Source organism: Macaca thibetana, chromosome 10 (genome assembly GCF_024542745.1).
Source record: "Macaca thibetana thibetana isolate TM-01 chromosome 10, ASM2454274v1, whole genome shotgun sequence".
NCBI lineage: Eukaryota > Metazoa > Chordata > Mammalia > Primates > Cercopithecidae > Macaca > Macaca thibetana.
This window is the reverse complement of record NC_065587.1, coordinates 72,548,713-72,567,786: the sequence shown is the minus strand read 5'-3', so window position 1 is coordinate 72,567,786 and position 19,074 is coordinate 72,548,713. Positions and strand designations below refer to the sequence as shown.

The following is a 19,074-nucleotide window of genomic DNA, read 5'->3' as shown; positions in this document are numbered from 1 at the left end:
CGGTAGTTTTGATGGGTGAGGGTCTTCGTGTCTTTCTCTCCTGCATCCCCATGGCCAGGCATACAGTTAGTGCCCAATAAACGTTGGGTGACGCTGAAGTCACAGGGGCAAGGATGCATAGCCTAGAGACGCGCATGCTGGGCCTGTGGGAGTGGGAGCGGGCGGGGGACTGCCGGGCAGGTAGGCGCAAGGCAGGGACGCCGAGGTTGGCTGGCTGGCAGGCTGGGTATGGGTTGGGTCCTGCGTGGGAGAGGCCTCTTACGCCCAAGGGCCTGGGACAGGTACCTCCCGCAGTTCCTGCCATCTGTCTCGCCCTTCCTCTTCTGGGGCAGAGGCCAACACTTATTGAGCACTTACTGCCTTCCAGGCACAGGGCCTTCTATTTTTTCTTTCTTTTTTTTTTTTTTTTTTTTGAGACAGAGTCTCCCTCTGTCGTCACCACGCCCGGCCTCAAGTGAGATTTTATTACTGTACTTTATATCCCTGTGAATATTTCACAACCTTCAGCATTTACAAAGTATGCTTAATCACACCTGAACTGTAATAAAACCAGCTCTGCCTAGTTTAGCCAAGAGGGCATAAATGTGGATTAGTTCAAGAATCAAGCCTGCCTGCTCCCCACCGGGCTCTAGCAGCTTCATATCTAATACTTCCCCCCTCCCCACCCCCGAGACGGGGTCTCTTTCTGTCTCCCAGGCGGGAGTGCAGTGGCACGATCTCAGCTCACTGCAAGCTCCGCCTGCCGGGTTCTCCTGCCTCAGCCCCACCCCCCTCAATAGCTGGGACTACAGGCGCCCACCACCACGCCCGGCTACTTTTTTTGTATTTTTAGTAGAGACAGGGTTTCACCGTGTTAGCTAGGATGGTCTTGATCTGCTGACCTCGTGATCCGCCCGTCTCGGCCTCCCAAAGTGGTGGGATTACTACAGGCTTGAGCCACCACGCCCGGCCAATATCTAATTCTTTTGGGAAGAACATTGAAAGTGTGGGTGCGGGCTTCCAAATGCGGCTATCACTCCTGTCTTTGCTGGACCTCAAAGAGCATTAAAACAATCCCACTGCCTGACTAGGTGGTTCCCTGCCACCTGTCAACAGTTTTTATAAAAATTTAGACAAAGAAGAACACAACATGCTTCTAGTATTCTGATCAAAAGCTCATGATCTAAAACTAATCATAGGGAAACAGTAAGCAAACCCAAAACGAGGGACATTTAACAGCTGTCCTGTCCAATATAGCAGCTACTAGCCACATGTAGCTATTTTAATTAAAATTAAATAATACTTAGAAGCCAGTTCCTGAGACCCAGGAGCCACATTTCTTTTTTTTTTCTTTTGAGACAGAATCTCACTTTTTCACCCAGGCTAGAGTGCAGTGGCCCAATCTCAGCTCACTGCAACCTCTGCCTCCAGGGTTCAAGTGATTCTCCAACCTCAGCCTCCCGAGTAGCTGGGACTACAGGCGCCTGTTACCACGCCCGGCCAATTTTTGTATTTTTAGTAGAGACGGGGTTTCACCATATCAGCCAGGCTGGTCTCGAACTCCTGACCTCATGATCAGGCTGCCTCGGCCTCCAAAAGTGCTGGGATTACGGGCATGAGCCACTGGCCCTGGCCCCACGAGCCACATTTCAAATGCTACTTTCATGTAGCTAATGGCTTCATACTGGGTGGCACAGAGCATTTCTATTTTTTTGTTTGTTTTGTTTTGGGACAGAGTTTCGCTGTTGTTGCTGAGGCTGGAGTACAACGGCGTGATCTCGGCTCACGGCAACCTCCACCTCCCAGGTTCAAGCGATTCTCCTGCCTCAGCCTCCCGAGTAGCTGGGATTATAGGCATGCGCCACCATGCCCAGCTAATTTTGTGTTTTTAGTAGAGATGGGGTTTCTCCATGTTGGCCAGGTTGGTCTTGAACTTCCGACCTCAGGTGATCTGCCCGCCTCGGCCTCCCAAAGTTCTGGGATTACAAGCGTGAGCTATAGCATCAGGCCCAAACAGAGTATTTCTTTCATTGCTGAAAGTTCTATTGGATAGCACTGCTCTGCAGAATAACTCTTCAAAAATTTCAAGGTCAGGAAAGACAAGGAGACTGAGGGACTGCTCCAGAGAAAACGACTTTGGTAGTGACATGACAACTGAATGCAGTATGGGAACCTGGGCTGGATCCTGAAACAGAAAAAGGACATCAGGTGAAATCCAAATAAGGCTTTCGGATCAGTTAACAATTCTCTGGCGGGGTGTGGTGGCTCATGCCTGTAATCCCAGCACTTTGGGACGCCGAGATGGGTGGATCACCTGAGGTCAGGAGTTCGAAACCAGCCTGGCCAACATGGTGAAACCCTGTCTCTACTAAAAATACAAAAATCAGCCAGGCATGGTGGCGGGTGCCTGCAATCCCAGCTACTCAGGAGTCTGAGGCAGGAGAATTGCTTGAACCGGGAGGCAGAGGTGGCAGTGAGCCGAGATCACGCCATTGCACTCCAACTTGGGCAACTAGAGTAAAACACCGTTTAAAAAAAAAAAAAAAAGGCTGGGCGCGGTGGCTCAAGCCTGTAATCCCAGCACTTTGGGAGGCCAAGACAGGCGGATCACGAGGTCAGGAGATCGAGACCATCCTGGCTAACACGATGAAACCCCGTCTCTACTAAAAAATAAAAAAACTACCCGGGCGTGGTGGCAGGTGTCTGTAGTCCCAGCTACTCGGGAGGCTGAGGCAGAAGAATGGCGTAAACCCGGGAGGCGGAGCTTGCAGTGAGCTGAGATCTGGCCACTGCACTCCAGCCTGGGCGACAGAGAGAGACTCCGTCTCAAAAAATAATAATAATCTGTCAGTTTTAGGATCATTGGGGGGTTATGTAAGATGTAAATGTTTGCATTATTTTTGCAACTATGTTGTAAATCTGAAATTACTTAAAAAATATAAAGTAAAATAAATCATCTTTTGACCCTATCTGGCTATTTACATTATCTTTTATTGCATTCCACCCTATTTCATGGGTGTAATTCATTGATCACTGTCCATTTATTAGGAGAAGAGCAAGTCCAGAGAGCGATCTATGCCCTAGGCTGCCCCCCAGTGAGGGCCTTGGAGCTGCCCCCCTGCCCAGTAAAGCTCAGCACAGATGGGCCCATCTCCAGGCCTCCAAGGGAGGCTGTGACCCACACATGATGACTCAGCAACCACCAGCTCATGTTTCCCCCTAGAGAGCAGAGGTCAGGCCCAAAGATAGTGCCAGAGGGCCCCAAAAACGGCCACCTTCTCTGGTCTGAGTCCTTAAGGGAGCTAAGACTGAAAAACATAATCCCCTCCTTTATGACTTCATTTTGAATATTTTAAAGTTATTCTTTATTTATTTATTTTTAAAATAAAAGAGACAGGGTCTTACTACATTGCTCAGGTTGGTCTTGAACTCCTGGGCTCAAGCAATCCTTCCGTCTAAGTCTCCCAAGTAGCTAAGACCACAGGCACACTCCACTAAACTTAAACAGCTGGCCGGGCGCGGTGGCTCAAGCCTGTAATCCCAGCACTTTGGGAGGCCAAGACGGGCGGATCACGAGGCCAGGAGATCGAGACCATCCTGGCTAACACGGTGAAACCCCATCTCTACTAAAAAATACAAAAAACTAGCCGGGCGCGGTGGCAGGCGCCTGTAGTCCCAAATACTCGGGAGGCTGAGGCAGGAGAATGGCGTGAACCCGGGAGACGGAGCTTGCAGTGAGCTGAGATCCGGCCACTGCACTCCAGCCTGGGCGGCAGAGCGAGACTCCGTCTCAAAAAAAAAAAAAATAAAAATTAAAATAAAAAAATAAACTTAAACAGCTGTTCTTTACACTATTTTAATTTTTTCATTCTGTCAATTTACCAAAAAAAATATACTTTTTACAGCTAATATGGGGAAAACAGAAATATTTGATGAAGAAAACCAAAATCCATATTCATAATGCCACCATCTACAAAAATTAGCCAGTCATGGTGGCACACATCTGTAATCTCAGCTACTCAGGAGGCTGAGGCAGGAAAATTGCCTGAACCCAGGAGACGGAGGTTACAGTGAGCCAAGATCATGCCACTGCACTCCAGCCTGGGGGACAGAGTGAGACTCCATCTCAAAAAAAAAAACAAAAAACAAACAAACAAAAACACATAATGCCACCATCCAGGGGTGACTGCTGCTGACGTTCCAGTGTCTTTTCTAGTATATTTTTTTTCCTACAATACACAGTCTCCAAGACCTCTGACCTCATGGGATTATCCTTGCCTTGACCAGCCATGTAAGATGGTTCCAGCCATGATGTGGGACAAAATAGGGTCTGGCATGAGACTGCCTTACCTCTCAGGGGTCTCAGGAGGAGGGGGCTTGGCTCACTTCGGCTCCTGGGTCAGTCCCTGCTACAGCCAGCTCCTCCTCTGGGACTGTGGATGACATAGCCCTCTCATCAGACCTCAGGACACTGTGTGGCTGATCGCCTGCCACTGACACAATACAGTGTGCATAATCACACCTCAACTGTAATAAAACCAATTCTGCCTAGTCGAGCCAAGAGGGCATAAATGTTGATTAGTTCAAGAATCAATCCTGCCTACTCCCCTCTGGGCTCTAGCAGCTTCATATCGAATTATTTCAAGAAGAACAATTAAAAGTGCGGGAGCCATAAGATTAGGCACGCTTAATTGTATTGCTGCTTGGCAAGGACATGCCTTGAGAGTTAGATATCAGAGTTCCTAAAATTCACAGGCCTCTCCCAACACTGGAGATTTCTCCCTAGTCATGTCCTTCCATGCTCCCAGCTTCTTGCCACATTGCTGGTGCCCTGCTTGCTCTCAGTCCCTCTTCCTGTCTCTCGTCCTAGGGCTCCTCTCCCAAAATCAGGTATTCAGTGCAGGAAACAGATGTCACCCTAGGTATTTCATGCATGGAAGGGTTTTGTTTCTTGAAGCATAATTTACATTTGGTGAAATATATCAAGCTTAAGTGTATGACTTGATTCTTTTTTTATTTTTTTTTTTATTTATTTTTTTTGAGACAGAGTCTCACTCAATCGCCAGGCTGGGGTACACTGGTGCGATCTCAGCTCACTGCAACCTCCAACTCCCTGGTTCAAGCAATTCTCCTGCCTCAACCTCCCGAGTAGCTGGGATTACAGGCATGCTCCACCAAGCCCAGGTAATTTTTGTATTTTTAGTAGAGAAGGGATTTCACCATGTTGGCCAGGATGGTCTCGATCTCCTGACCTTGTGATCCACCTGTCTTGGCCTCACAAAGTGCTGGGATTACAAGCGTAAGCCACCACACCTAGCTCTCCCTTTCTTTTTTTTTTTTTTTTTTTTTTTTTTTTTTGAGATGGAGTCTTGTTCTGTCACCAGGCTGGAATGCAGTGGCGCGATCTCGGCTCACTGCAACTTCTGCCTCCCAGGTTCAACATGGCAAAACCCTCTCTCTACAAAAAGTACAAAAAATTAGCCAGGCATGGCGGTACGCTCCTCTAGTCTCAGCTACCTGGAAGGCTAAGGCAGGAGGATCAATTGAGCCCAGGAGGTCGAGGTGGAGGTTGCAGTGAGCAGTGATCGTGTCACTGCCTCTCAAGCTTCACTTGTTCAGAACTCAGTTCTGGAGTTCCTTCTGAGCTACTGATCCTCTCGCCTCAGCCTCCCAAGTAGCTAGGACGACAAGCATGTACCACTGGCTCTTTTTTTTTTTTTTTTTTTTTTTTGAGGCAGAGCCTAGCTCTGTAGCCCAGGCTGGAGTGCAGTGTGGCTCAATCTTGGCTCATGGCATGCTCCGCCTCCCGGGTTCTCGCCATTCTCCTGCCTCAGCCTCCCGAGTAGCTGAGACTACAGGTGCCCGCCACCACGCCCGGCTAATTTTTTGTATTTTTAGTAGAGACTGGGTTTCACCGTGTTAGCCAGGATGGTCTCAATCTCCCGACCTCATGATCCGCCCACCTCAGCCTTCCAAAGTACTGGGATTACGGGCGTGAGCCACCGTGCCCAGCCACCACTGGCTCTTTTTTAATTTAATTTTTGTAGAGACAGGGTCTTGCTATGTTGCACGGGCTGATCCCAAACTCCTGGGCTCCAGCAGTCCTCCCACTTTGGATTCCCAAAGTGCTGGAACTACAGTTGTGAAGCACATTAGACCTCTGACTGCTTTGACTGCTTTTTTTTTTTTGAGACTCTTTTAGCCCAGGCTGGAGTGCAATGGCATGATCTCGTCTAACTGCAACTTCCACCTCCAACCTCCACTTCCCAGATTCAAGTGATTTTCCTGCCTCAGGCTCCCCAGTAGCTGGGATTACAACTGTGCACCACCAAGCCCGGCTAATTTTGTATTTTTAGGAGAGACAGGGTTTCACCATGTTGGCCAGGCTGGTCTGGAACTCCTGACCTCAAGTGATCCTCCCGCCTTAGCCTCCCAAAGTGCTGGGATTACAGGCATGAGCCACCATGCCAGCCTCTGACTGCTTTTTAACTCATCTTCCCTCAGAGCAGGAACCAGAGCCTGTGGTAATAATCATATTTATTTCTGTTTTTGTTTTTGTTTTTTGGCTGGGCTGCAGAAGCTGGAGTGCAGTGGTACGACTGTGGCTCACTGCAACCTCCGCCTCCTGGGTTCAAGCAATTCTTGTGTTTCAGCCTCCCAGTTAGCTGGAATTACAGGTATGCGCCACTACACCCAGCTAATTTTTGATTTTTAGTAGAAATGGGGTTTCACCATGTTGGCCAGGCTGGTCTCAAACTCCTGACCTCAGGTGATCTGCCTGCCTTAGCCTCCAAAAGTGCTGAGATTACAGGTGTGAGCTCCCATGCCCGACCCCTAATCATACATATATATCTCTCTCTATATATATATATATATTTTTTTTTTTTGAGATGGAGTTTTCCTCTGTCGCCCAAACTGGAGTGTAGTGGATCGATCTCTGCTCACTGCAACCTCTGCCTCGCGGGTTCAACTGATTCTCCTGCCTCAGCCTTCTGAGTAGCTGGGATTACAGGTGTATGCCATCACACCCAGCTAATCTTTTTTATATTTTTAGTAGAGACAGGGTTTCAGCATGTTGGTCAGGCTGGTCTCGAACTCCTGACCTCGTGATCCGCCCACCTCGGCCTCCCAAAGGGGCCAATCATATTTTTTTTTTTTTTTTGAGACAGAGTCTCACTGTGTCGCCCAGGCTGGAGTGCAGTGGAGTGATCTTGTCTCACTGCAAGCTCTGCCTCCCGGGTTCACGCCATTCTCCTGCCTCAGCCTCCCGAGTAGCTGGGACTACAGGTGCCCACCACCATGCCTAGCTAATTTTTTGTATTTTTTAGTAGAAACAGGGTTTCACCATGTTAGCCAGGATGGTCTCGATCTCCTGACCTTGTGATCCATCCGCCTCGGCCTCCCAAAGTGCTGGGATTACAGGCGTGAGCGACCACGCCCAGCCGAAAGCATAGTCTTTTTTTTTTTGAGACAGCGTTTCACTCTTGTTGCCCAGGCTGAAGTACAATGGCACGATCTCAGCTCATTGCAACCTCCACCTCCCGGGTTCAAGCGATTCTCCTGTCTCAGCCTCCTGAGTAGCTAGAATTACAGGCACCCGCCACCACGCCGGGCTAGTTTTTGTATTTTTAGTAGAGATGGGGTTTCACCATGTTGGTCAGGTTGGTCTTGAACTCCTGACCTTAGGCGATCCACCTGCCTCGGCCTCCCAAAGTGCTGGGATCATAGGTGTGAGCCACGGTTCCTAGCCCCTCATTCATATTTGTAAACTCTTCCAGAACACTAAGGGAGAACACTGAGGGGAAAGATAATTTTCTATTCATTAACAGCAGTGTAAAAGTCAGGGTAACTTCTTTTTCTTTCTGTCTGTCTCTCTTTTTCTTCTCTTTTTTTTTTTTTTTTTTTTTTGAGACAGGGTCTCGCTCTGGTTGCCCAGGCTGGAGTGCAGTGGTGTGATCTTGGTTCACTACAGCCTCGACCTCCTGGGCTCAGGTGATTCTTCCACCTCAGCCTCCCAAGTAGCTGGGACTACAGGCACATGCCACCATGTACAGCTAATTTTTTGTATAGATGGAGTTTCTCCATGTTGTCCAGGCTGGTCTCAAACTCCTGGACTCAAGCAATCCGCCCGCCTCAGCATCCCCAGAGTGCTGGGATTACAGGCATGAGCCACCATGCCTGGCCCAGCCAGGGTAACTTCTGAACATAGGGTGACTTGCAGCAGGAAACTTGCAGGCCCTACACAGCTGCTTCCTTTCTGTAACTTGTAGCTTATCTTCTGGGAAATTGCGAGCAGTCCTGGGAGTAGCATCCTTGAGAGATTAAGAGATACCGTCTGTTGTTTCTCTCTGCTTCCCAGGAGAAAGAAACATTACATGGTGATGTTGCAGAGTCCCTGGCCCCAGGGGTTTCCTATAAGCCACCTATTCATTCATTCCTTCATTCGTTCAGTGTATATTGGGTACTTTGTTCAGTAGTTTGTTGTAGTTTGTTCAGTGTATATTGGGTACTCGTTATGTGCTAGTTGTTGGTTATAATGTAGAAAACAAAAGAGACACAACTTGTGGAGGTTACAACCAGATGGAAAAAAGAAATGGTAAACTAAGTAACGCAAAACGAAGACTATCTAATGGGGGAAAGTTGTTGAAAAAATTGGTAAAGCTCTATCTGCCTCTTAAGGAAAATGCATAATTCATCTCCAGTAGAGTATGTCTTTCGGTGGCACCCTTCAGCAGACAGACATCAGTGGGGAAGGAGGTCTTGTCCATGAGTTTCATCGTGTTCCTCTCACTTTGTTGCCCAGGCTGCTCTCAAACTCCTGGCTTCAAACGATCCTCTCGCTTTGGCCTCTTAAAGTGCTGGGATTATAGGCAGGTGCCACTGTACCCAGCCTGAAAACAGTTTAAAAATAAGGAGTAGCATGAAAGCTGATGAGAAGCTGAGGCCCCAGGAAGGGACTAGGAGTGGGGAACCCCACTGGGTGCAATGGGCAAGAGACTCAGGGGAAAGGGAGCATGCAACAATCAATTTTAAGTTTTTTGCTCTGTCATTCTGTAAGATGACTCTCCTCTGTCCCCCTAAACTTTTCTAACAGTTGGCTATAGCCAAATTTCTGTTTCTTTAGGGATATCAAGGAAAAGAGCTTCCTTTAGACAGACAGCAGGGCAGGGAGAAGAGCTGTATGTCCTGACCCTGAGTGAGACTGACAATGCCATAGAAGCAGAAAACTAAAGTACATAATGCCTAGGAGACATACGTCCTCATGAGAAGCCCAGTAATGCTGGAGTACTAGGCACCCCACTGCAGGTAGGATGAGGGCTCAGGAACTTACATCTGCATACAAAGGGATGGAGCAATTCTATAATGGTGGAGGACCTGGAACTAAGCAGAAGGCAGAGAGGTGAGTCACACAAGTGAACCTCCTGAATTTCTTTTTTTTTTTTTTGAGACGGAGTCTCGCTTTGTCGCCCAGGCTGGAGTGCAGTGGCCGGATCTCAGCTCACTGCAAGCTCCGCCTCCTGGGTTCACCCCATTCTCCTGCCTCAGCCTCCCGAGTAGCTGGGACTACAGGCGCCCGCCACCTCGCCCGGCTAGTTTTTTTTTTTTTTTTTTGTATTTTTAGTAGAGACGGGGTTTCACCATATTAGCCAGGATGGTCTCGATCTCCTGACCTCGTGATCCGCCCGTCTCGGCCTCCCAAAGTGCTGGGATTACAGGCTTGAGCCACCGCGCCCGGCCCTATCCTCCTGAATTTCACAGCCTGCAGCCTCTCTCCTTGGTTAAAACTAAACTGGGTCTTCCCTACAGAGCTACATTGTAGTCCCTACTTTACTGCAAGTAAGAGATACATCTTCAGGAAGCAATTTTTCTTTTCTAGTGCTTTCCAAGATCTGCCAAATTAAAAGGATTAAGGGGGTGGGGAGAATATAGCTACAACTGATAGGCAAAGAAGAGCCAACTAGTGCATAACTGGAATTCCTACACGAAACAGAAACAATGGAATACAATACCTACTTAAAGATATATATAGGGAGGCTGAGGCAGGCGAATCACGAGGTCAAGAGATCGAGACCATCCTGGCCAACATGGTGAAACCTCATCTCTACCAAAAATACAAAAATTAGCTGAGATTGGTGGAATGTGCCTGTAGTCCCAGCTACTAAGGAGGCTGAGGCAGGAGAATCGCTCGAACTCGGAAGGCGGAGGCTGCAGTGAGCTGAGATTGCACCAATGCACTCCAGTCTGGTAACAGAGCAAGACTCCATCTCAAAAATAAATAATAATAATAAAAAGATATAATTCTGGAAAATATTTCTGAACTAAAAAAGGACTTCAATCTACTTCTGAAAAAACACACTATGATCCCAGCACTTTGGGAGGCCGAGGCAGGTGGATCACCTGAGGTCAGGAGTTCGAGACCAGCCTCAACATGGAGAAACTCCGTCTCTACTAAAAATACAAAATTAAATGGGCGTGGTGGCACATGCCTGTAATTCGAGCTACTCAGGAGGCGGAGGCAGGAGAATTGCTTGAACCTGGGAGGCGGAGGTTGAGGTGAGCCAAGATTGAGCCATTGCACACTTCAACCGAGGCAACAAGAGTGAAACTCTGTCCCAAAACAAAAACGAAAACAAAAAACAAAAAAAAACCATACTATGTTTGCACTATGAGATATATTCTAGAAATGTTACTGAAATGTAAAGATAATGAATATTTGGGGCACCCAGGCAAAAAAATCAAGTACAGAGGCTCTAAAAAGATGATGATGATGATGATGATGATGATGATGATTATAATCCCAAAGTGCTGGGATTACAGGAGTGAGCCACTGTACCCGGCCAAGAATAATTTTTTTTTTTTTTTTTTTTTTGAGACGGAGTCTTGCTCTGTCACCCAGGCTGGAGTGCAGTGGCCGGATCTCAGCTCACTGCAAGCTCCACCTCCCAGGTTCACGCCATTCTCCTGCCTCAGCCTCCCAAGTAGCTGGGACTACAGACGCCCGCCACCTCGCCCGGCTAGTTTTTTTGTATTTTTAGTAGAGACGGGGTTTCACCGTGTTAGCCAGGATGGTCTCGATCTCCTGACCTCGTGATCCGCCCGTCTCGGCCTCCCAAAGTGCTGGGATTACAGGCTTGAGCCACCGCGCCCGGCCAAGAATAATTTTTTAACATACAAGAACTCAAAAATATTGTTCTCACGAAGTCATGTAAAAATAAGGAATTAAGAAGGAAAAAAGTGAAACTACAGATTTCTAGAAAATGTCAACAGTGAAAACACCACATCAGAACCTATGGGACACAACTAAAGCTGTGTCATAGGAATATTCATAACTTAAAGACTAACGTTATTTTCTAAGACTGCAAACAAACGACTTAAACACCCCTAAAGAGGTATGGATATACTAAGGTATGGATATGAAAACAGAAGGAGGCCGGGCGCGGTGGCTCACGCCTGTAATCCCAGCACTTTGGGAGGCCGAGGCGGGCGGATCACAAGGTCAGGAGATCGAGACCACGGTGAAACCCCGTCTCTACTAAAAATACAAAAAATTAGCCAGGCGCGGTTGTGGGCGCCTGTAGTCCCAGCTACTCGGGAGGCTGAGGCAGGAGAATGGCGTGAACCCGGGAGGCGGAGCTTGCAGTGAGCCGAGATCGCGCCACTGCACTCCAGCCTGGGCGACAGAGCGAGACTCCGTCTCAAAAAAAAAAAAAAAAAAAAAAAAAAAAAAAAAGAAAACAGAAGGAAATAGTTCATGAAAATAAAAGCAGAAAATAATGAGGTAATGCTGGTTTTTATTTCTTTTTTGTTTTTGTTTTTTGAGACGTAGTTTCACTCTTGTTGCCCAAGCTGGAGTGCAATGGCGCGATCTCGGCTCACCGCAACCTCTGCCTCCTGCGTTCAAGCGATTCTCCCGCCTCAGCTTCCCAAGTAGCTGGGATTACAGGCATGCGCCACCACACCCAACTAATTTTGTATTTTTAGTAGAGACAGGGTTTCTCCATGTTGGTCAGGCTGGTCTCAAACTCCCGACCTCAGGTGATCCGCCAGCCTCAGCCTCCCAAAGTCTTGGGATTACAGGCGTAAGCCACGGCACCCAGCCGGTTTTTATTTCTTAAATGAAATGACAGGTACTTGGATGCTCATTATATAATTCTAAGCACCTTTTTGTAAATGTGAAATACTGTAGTTCACAATAATTTTTCGGTTTGCTAAATGAACTATAATCTAGCCACACGATGGATAAGAGTTTAAAAGAATACAGATGCTGTCTCTGTAGTGCTATGAAAAAAATATCCAGAATACACTGGTGAGTGAAAAAAGCAAGTGCTGGTCAGGCGTGGTGGCTCACGTTTGTAATCTCAGCACTTTGGGAGGCTGAGGTGGGTGGATCACTTGAGGTCAGGAGTTCAAGACCAACCTGGCTAACATGGTGAAACGCCATCTCTACTAAAAATACAAAAATTAGCTGGGCATGGTGGCGTGCGCCTGTCAGCCCAGCTACTCGGGAGGCTGAGGCAGGAGAATCACTTGAACCTGGGAGGTGGAGATTATAGTGAGCCAAGATCGCGCCCCTGCACTCCAGCCTGGGTGCAAGTACACGCCTGTAATCCCAGCCTCCCAAGTAGTTGGGATTACAGGCATGTACCACCACTCCTGGCTAATTTTTGTATTTTAAGAGAGACAGGGTTTCTGCCATGTTGGCCAAGCTGGTCTCTGACTACTGACAGAGCGAGACTCTGTCTCAAAAAAAAAAAAAAAAAGAAAGAAAGAAAGAAAGAAAGAAAACTACAGACCAATATCTCTTGTGAACATAGATGCAAAAATCCTCAACAAAATAGCTGCAAATCAAATCCAGTAATGTATAAAAAGAATTACTCAAAATGACCAAGCGGGATTTATTCCAGGTATATGAGGCTAGTTCAACATTTGCAAATCAACTAAGGTAATCCATTGCATTGACAGGCTAACAATGTAAAATTGCATTATCATACCAATAAATGCAGAAAAAGCATGTGGCAAAGTCCAACCACCATTTTCAATAAAAACTCTCAACAAACTAGGAAAGAAGATAACTTCATAAATTGATACAGAACATTTACAAAAATCATACGTAGTGGTGAGAAACGAGAAGCTTTCCCACTAAGATCAGGAACAAGGCAAGAATGTCCTAACAACTCATTTTCAATGTTGTACCAAAAGTCCTGGCTAATGTAGAAAATCTGAAGGAATCAACAAAAACAAACGAACAAAAACTCCTGGAACAAATAAGCATTACAGCAAGGTTGCAAGATACAACGTTAATATACAAAAGTCAATTGCTAGGCTGGACAAAGTGGCTCATGCCTGTAATTCCTGCACTTTGAGAGGTCAAGGCAGGCAGATCTACTGAATCCAGGAGTTTGAGATCAGCCTTGGCAACATCCCTATAGGGAGACCTTATCTCTATTAAAAAAAAGAAAAAGTCAGCCAGGTGAGGTGGCTCACGCCTATAATCCCAGCATTTTGGGAGGCCGAGGTGGGTGGATCATGAGGTCAAGAGACTGGCCAACATGGTGAAACCCTGTCTCTACTAAAAATACAAAAATTAGGCCGGGCGCGGTGGCTCATGCCTGTAATCCCAGCACTTTGGGAGGCTGAGGCAGGCGGATCACGAGGTCAGGAGATCGAGACCATCCTGGCGAACACGGTGAAACCCCGTCTCCACTAAAAATACAAAAAAATTAGCCGGGTGTGGTGGGGGGCACCTGTAGTCCCAGCTACTCGGGCGGCTGAGGCAGGAGAATCGCTTGAACCCGGGAGGCAGAGGTTGCAGTGAGCTGAGACTGCACCACTGTACTCCAGCCTGGGCAACAGAGTGAGACTCCGTCTCAAAAAAAAAAAAAAAAAGGTGCCCAGGCACAGTGGCTCACACCTGTAATTCCAGCACTTTGGGAGGCCAAGGTGGGTGGATCACTTGAGGTCAGGAGTTTGAGACCAGCCTGGCCAACATAGTGAAACCTTATCTCCACTAAAAATATAAAACTTTAGCCGGGCATGGTGGCGCACGTCTGTAATCTCAGCTACTTGGGAGGCTGAGGTGGGGGGATCACTTGAGCCCAGAAGGCAGAGGTTGCAGTGAGCCAAGACTGCATCACTGCACGCCAGCCTGGGCAATAGAGTGAGACTGTCTCAAAAAAGAAAAGAAAAAAAAAAGTCAATTGCTTCCTCTTATACAAACAATAAGCAAGTGCAATTTTTTTTTTTTTTTTTTTTTTTGAGACAGAGTTTCACTCTGTCACCCAGGCTGAAGCGCAATGGCATGATCTCAGCTCATGGGACCTCCACCTCCCAGGTTCAAATGATTCTCCTGCCTCAGCCTCCCAAGTAGCTGGGATTACAGGCATGTACCACCACTCCTGGCTAATTTTTGTATTTTTAGTTGAGACAGGGTTTCTGCCATATTGGCCAGGCTAATCTCCGATTCCTGACCTCATATGATCCACCCGCCTCGGCCTCCCAAAGTGCTAGGATTATAGGCATGAGCCACTGTGCCCAGCCCAGTGCAATTTGATATTAAAACCACATTACTCACTTTGGAAGGCCAAGGTGGGAGGATTGCTGGAGCTCAGGAGTTCAAGGCCAGCCTGGACAACATAGCAAGACCCTGTCTCTACTAAATATTTAAAATGTAGCTGGGTGTGGTGGTGCATGCCTGTGGCAGGAGGATCGCTTAGCCAGGGAGGTCCAGGCTGCAGTAAGCCGTGAACACACTACTGTACTGTAGCTTGGGTGGCAGAGTAAAGGCCTTGTCTCCAAAAAATATATATATATATACACACACACACACACACACACACACATATATTTTTATATATATATGAAAAAAAAAGTTGGAGACTGACACTGCCTGACTTCAAGACTTACTATAAAGTTACAGTAATCAAGATAGTGGGCCAGGTGCAGTGGCTCACACCCGTAATCCCAGCACTTTGGGAGGCCAAGACGGGCGGATCACGAGGTCAGGAGATTGAGACCATCCTGGCTAACACGGTGAAACCCCATCTCTACTAAAAATACAAAAAATTAGCCAGGCGTGGTGGCAGGCCCCTGTAGTCCCAGCTACTCAGGAGGCTGAAGCGGGAGAATGGCGTAAACCTGGGAGGCGGAGCTTGCAGTAAGCCGAGATTGCACCACTGCACTCCAGCCTGGGTGACAGAGCGAGACTCCGTCTCAAAAAAAAAAACAAAAAAAAACCTTGAAGAAAGATAGGGCGGTTGCCAGACACAGTGGCTTATGCCTGTAATCCCAGCATTTTGTGAGGCTGAGGCGGGCAGATCACCTGAAGTCAGGAGTTTGAGACCAGCCTGGCCAACATGGTGAAATCCCATCTCTACTAAAAATAGAAAAACTAGCAGGGCATGGTGGTGCACGCCTGTAGTCCCAGTTACTAGGGAGGCTAAGGCAGGAGGGTGGCTTGAACTTGGAAGGTGGAGGTTGCAGTGAGCCAGGATTGCACCACTGCACTCCAGGCTGGGTAAGAGTGAGACTCCATCTCAAAAAACAAACAAAACAAAACAAAACAAAAAACACAGATAGTGTAGTATTGGCAAAAAAAAATAGACAAACAGATTAATGGAACAGAATAAAGAACCCAGGAGAGACCCATATTAATACAGTAAACTGGTCTCTGACAAAGGAGTAAAAGCAATACAATGGAACAAAGATAGAAAGATTGTCTTTTCAAGAGATTATATTGGAACAACTGAACTTCCATATGCAAAAACATGAATCTAGACATAGACCTTACACCCTTCACAAAAATTAACTCAAAATGGATCATAGACCTAAATGTAAAACACAAAACAGGACGGGCACAGTGGCTCACGCCCGTAATCCCAGCACTTTGGGAAGACAAGGTGGGTGGATCACCTGAGGTCAGGAGTTCGAGACCAGCCTGGCCAACATGGTGAAACCACATTTCTACTAAAAATACAAAAATTAGCCAGGCATGGTGGGGGGCACCTGTAACCCCAGCTACTTGGGAGGCTGAGGCAGGAGAATCACTTGAACCTGGGAGGCGGAGGTTGCAGTGAGCCGAGATCGCACCATTGCACTCCAGCCTGGGCGACAGAGCAAGACTCCGTCTCAAAAAAAAAAGACCAAAAAACCCCACAAAACTGTAAAAATTCTAGTAGATAACATAGGAGAAAATCTAGATGATCTTGGATAGGTGACAACTTTTTAGATACAACAGTAAAGGCAGGATCCATTAAAAAAAATTGATGAACGGCTGGGCACGGTGGCTCACGCCTGTAATCTCAGCACTTTGGGAGGCCAAGGTGGGCAGATCACCTGAGGTTGGGAGTTCAAGACCAGCCTGACCCACATGGTGAAACCCTGTCTCTACTAAAAATACAAAATTAGCCAGGCATGGTGGCGCATGCCTGTAATCCCAGCTACTTGGGAAGCTGAGGCAGGAGAATTGCTTGAACCCAGGAGGCAACGTTGCAGTGAGCTGAGAGTGCACCATTGCACTCCAGCCTGGGCAACAAGAGAGAAACTCCAGCTCAAAAAAAAACAAAAAGAAAGAAATTGATAAGCTTCATTAATTATTTATTTATTTTTTTGAAACAAAGTCTTGCTCTGTCACCCAGGCTGAAGTGTGGCAGCATAGTCACAGCTCAGTGCAGCCTTGACTTCCTGGGCTTAAGCAATCCTTCGACCTCAGCTTCCCAAGTAGCTGGGACCACAGGTGTGCACCACAGTCAGCCAATTTTTGTATTTTTTTGTAGAGATGAAGTCTCTATGTTGCACAGGCTGGTTTTGAACTCCTGGGCTCAAGCAATCCTCCTGCCTTGGCCTCCCAAAGCGCTGGGATTATAGGACTCATGAGCTACCTCACCCGGCCCACTTCATTAAATTATATGAAACTGGACTTCACTGAAATTAAAAAGCTCTGCTTTGTGAAAGACACTGTCAAGAGAATGAGAAGACAAGCCACAGACTGGGAGAAAATATTTGCAAAAGGTACATCTGATAAAGAGCTGTTATCCAAAATACACAAAGAACTCTTAAAACTCAACAAAAAGAAATCACCCAAACAAGTTGCCTGTTTTAAAATGGGCAAAAGACTTGAATGGACAGCTCACTAAAGATTTACAGATAGTAAATAAGCATAGGAAAGATACTCTACATCATACGTTATTAGGGAACTGCAAATTAAAACAAGATTTCTCTACATACCTACTAGAATGGCCAAAAGCCAGCCGGGCGCAGACGCTCACTCCTGTAATCCCAGCACTTTGGGAGGCCGAAGCAGGTAGATCACTTCAGGTCAGGAGTTCGAGACCAGCCTGACCATATGGTGAAACGCTGTCTCTTCTAAAAACACAAAAATCAACTAGGCGCAGTGGTGTGTGCCTGTAGTCCCAGCTATTCGGGAGGCTGAGGCAGAAGAATTGTTTGAACCAAGGAGGCGGAGGTTGCAGTGAGTGGAGATTGCGCCACTGCACTCCAGCCTGGGTGACAGAGCAAGACTCCATCTCAAAAAAAAAAAAAAAAAAAAAAAAAAAATTAGCCAGGTGTGGTGGCACGTGCCTGTAGTCCTAGCTACTCCGGAAGCTGAGGCAGGAGAATCGCTTGAACCCGGGCAGTCAAGGTTGCAGTGAGGTGAGATAGTGCCCCTGCACTACAGCCTGGATGACAAAGGACACTCCATCTCAGGAAAAAAAAATAAAAGAGAATGGGCCAAGCCCAGTGACAAAACCAAATGCCTCAGAGGATGTGGAGCAACAGAAACCCTCATTAACTGCCAAGAGGAATGCAAAATGGTACAGCCACTTTTGAAGACAGTTTGGCAGTTTCTTACAAAACGAAACACTCTTATCACAGGATCCAGGAGTCATACTCCTTGGTATTTATATTTCTACTCCCAAAGGAGTTGAAGACTTATGTTCACACAAAAACCTGTACACAAATGTTTGTAGCAGCTGTATTCATAACTGCCAAAACCTGGAAGCAACCAAGATGTCCTTCCGTAGGTGAACAGATAATGCACATCTACATAATGGAATACTATTCAGCAGTACTTCTAAAATGAGCTGTCAAGCTCATGATTCTGCCATGAAAAGACTTGGAGGAATCTTAAATGCACATTACTAAGTGAAAGAAGCCAATCTGAAAAGGCTACATATACGGTATGAATCCAACTATACAACATTCTGAAAAAGGCAAAACTGTGGAAGCAGTAAAAGATCAATGGTTGCTAAGGGTTGAGGGGAGGGAAGGATGAATAGGTGGAGCAGAGGACTGTTAGGGCAGTGAAACTCTTCTGTATGATACTATCATGGTAGATGCATATCACTGAAAATACATCCAAACCTATAGAACGTACAACCCCAAGAGTGAACCCTAATGTAAACCATGGACTCTGGGGATAGTGACCTGTCATTCACTGTCATTCAATTTAAACAAATGACCACTCTGGTGCCCAGTGTTGGTGATAGGGGAGGCTGTGCATGTGTGGGGATAGGGAGTAAACGAGAACTCTCTGTACCCTCTGCTCAGTTTTACTGTGAACCTAAAATTGCACTAAACAAATAAAGTCTATTTAAGAAACGGTCACAGCCACTTCAATCATGGTAATAAATATACAGAGACTTGGTCAATGGGTCACAGAGTATTGCATCTGACAAACACAGTTAACTGCATTACAATAAAATATAGGAATAAAAAACTAAAATAATAAAATAAAATATAGGAATAATTGTTTAAAAGATTGAGGCCAGGCGTGGTGGCTCACACCTGTAATCTCAGCACTTTAGGAGGCCAACATGGGTGGATCACTTGAGGTCAGGAGTTCAAGACCAGCCTGACCAACACAGTGAAGCCCTGTCTCTACTAAATATACAAAAATTAGCCAGGCATGGTGGCACATGCTTGTAATCCCAGCTACTTGGGAGGCTGAGGCGGGAGAATTGCTCGAACCCAGGAGGCGGAGGTTGCAGTGAGCCAAGATTGCACTACTGCACTCCAGCCTGAGTGACAGAGTGAGACTCCATCTCAAAAAAAAAGAAAAAGAAAATATTGAGCTCTGGGGGATGCTGTACAGTGAGT

At 46.7% G+C, this 19,074-nt stretch overlaps 1 protein-coding gene across 1 annotated transcript in view; it reads right to left on the bottom strand.

The window, feature by feature from the left end:
* Positions 1-17,505, bottom strand: part of MAVS (mitochondrial antiviral signaling protein) — a 47,114-nt gene extending 29,609 nt beyond the window's left edge. The window contains exon 1 of the mRNA XM_050745230.1: positions 17,203-17,505. The gene's annotated coding sequence lies outside the window, so the exon portion shown is untranslated. The remainder of the gene's footprint in view (positions 1-17,202) is intronic.
* Between the last annotated feature and the right edge of the window lie 1,569 nt (positions 17,506-19,074).